The 2,357-nt window shown below is 30.0% G+C and overlaps 1 long non-coding RNA gene across 1 annotated transcript in view; it reads right to left on the bottom strand.

Annotated features, from left to right (window-relative positions):
- LOC118751479 overlaps positions 1 to 1,568 on the bottom strand; it is a 54,660-nt gene extending 53,092 nt beyond the window's left edge. Inside the window, exon 1 of the long non-coding RNA XR_004994530.1 lies at positions 1,145 to 1,568. This is a non-coding gene — a long non-coding RNA (uncharacterized LOC118751479). The remainder of the gene's footprint in view (positions 1 to 1,144) is intronic.
- Positions 1,569 to 2,357: the final 789 nt, after the last annotated feature.

A 2,357-nucleotide genomic window follows, 5' to 3' on the forward strand; every position in this document is an offset into this window, starting at 1 on the left:
TAAAGACTGAGCATAATATTTTTTATTTAAAAACTGCACAAAAAACTTCTACAATTTTAAAATTGGACATAACTTTTGCTACATTAAAAACCGGACGTAATAATTTAGATATTGAAAAACTGGGCAAAGTTTTTGATTTTTTTTTTTTTTTTTGTTGACATATGCACATTTTAGATCATTGGAAAACTGGATATACAATGTATATTATTTACGTGGCAATAAATTTTTGATATCTTTAAAACAAGGGTTGCGTCATTTAAAATTCTTTTTAATTTTAAATCCGCTATTAATTAAGAAATATATTTGGTTTGTGATTGGATTCGTCAACCAAATAGAAATAAAATTTATTTCCGATTTGATTCGTCGACCAAGTAAAAAATTTTATTTATTTGCGATTTTATTAGACGATGAAATAAAAAAAATAAAATATTTGTGATTTGAATCGTTGAACAAATAAAAAACAAAATTTATTTATGATTTGATTCAACAACCAGATAAAAACTAAATTTTATTTTCTAGCAAATTGTAAGTTACAAGAAAAAAGAAAATCACGTTTGATTAGCTCGACAAATCAAATCGCAAATAAAATAAATTTTTTTGAGGTTGATTTCATTCGTCGAACAAATAATAAATTTATATTATTTAGGATTTGAAGCAACTTTCAATTCAGAAATTACTTTTATTTTCGGATTTGAAATTTGGCTAATTAAAAATCACACAAATCTTATTAAAACTGGGCACAAATTTATGCTCAGTCGCAAATTGAATATGTTCATTTGAATTTTAAATCGTTTCAAAATTAAGTATTTTCTTTTCGTATTTAACTTTATTTAGTATTTTTATTTTCATTTTTTATTAAATTTAATTTTTTGTTTTTGTGCTTTATTTAATAAAATTTTATTTTAAGTCCATTATGTTTTAATTCATAAAATTTTGGATTTATTTTTTCTTAAATGTTTGTTTTTTAATTTTATTTGTTTTTACTTCATTTTATTTGCTTTTATTTTATTTTTTGTATTAAAATTTATTTAATTTTACCATTTCATATTTTTTGAAATTATTATTGTGTCTTTTTTATTTTATTTTGCTTTATTTTACTTTAAAAAAAAAAAAACAATCATAAATAAATATAGACATAACTCACATTTTACAGCCGTTCCTCGCTGTGTTTTCACGCATTCGTAACTTTTATGGCTGATTGTAATGCCGTTATTAATCTCTCATGCACATTTCATCAATTTTATAAACGTTAATTGCAGCGCTCGCAGTGAATATAGACGAGGTAAATATACGATTAGCTGATTTTTTAATGAGCGTACATACAAACACACATACAAATATTGTATACTGAATATTGCGTTTTATTAAACATTTGCAATTTGTAGTTGTTTGTTTTTCATTTTTTAAGCATTTGTTTTCATACTTAATTTTATTATTATGTTTTAATTTGTGTTTTATATTTTTTATTATTTTTTTTTTTTGCTTTTTCATACAATCACTTCTAGCAATCAGCATTCACTGCGAATGACGACGGAACGCGCGCGCGTCTCATGAATGAGTTGCGACTTTGAGAATAAAATTGTTACATGCAAGCGACGCGTCAGTCAGCGCCGACACAACAATAGCGCTCGGCAGTCGATTTGTGAATGAATGAAAAGCTCGCACGGAATCGTCTTAAATGACTGCTGGGACTGGACACACAGGACTGCTGCACTCGGCAGCAGTAACAGCAACAACAGAGCAGCCAACGCGATAAGAAACTATTGGGGAAAACGGAGGCAAATGACGAGCCGCATCAACGATTCGCTTACAATGGAGGTGCTAGTGGTGAGGTGGATGATGAGCGCACGGATGAATGGTGTTGGAGGGGAAGAGAATTCGCGTGTGGAGTTTTTGTTATCATGGCACACCACATTAATTTTGAAGTCGGGTTTGATTTGTTATTAGTACACACTAACACTTTCACACACTTTTGCTATGTTTTTCTACATTTTCATGCTTGCTATCTATCGCATTTGAATTTCACAATTTTTTTTTTTGGCGTTGCGAATTTTTCTTAGCAGCTCAGTAGCGCGCGTGTTAGGCCTCCAAAAAAAAACGTGTTACTTACATGCGCGCGCATGCACGCCCTATTAACTAAACGGAACTAAGTGCCGTCGCCACCACTACCGCCGCTGCCGTGCTAGTTTTTTTTTTAATGCGCGGCAAGCCTCTAAAACTCTGGGCGCTCTTAAGCCGTAGTTCCTTTTATAAAATTTAAATAAAGAAAAATAAATGCGCTAGCTTGTTTTACAGTTATACAACTGTGTTATGTTCTTGTAATTGGAAATATAATTATAATTATTATGGCTCGGCGC

This window comes from Rhagoletis pomonella, unplaced genomic scaffold, assembly GCF_013731165.1.
Source record: "Rhagoletis pomonella isolate Grant_MI unplaced genomic scaffold, Rhpom_1.0 Rhpom_scaffold_00731, whole genome shotgun sequence".
Taxonomy (NCBI): Eukaryota; Metazoa; Arthropoda; class Insecta; order Diptera; family Tephritidae; genus Rhagoletis; species Rhagoletis pomonella.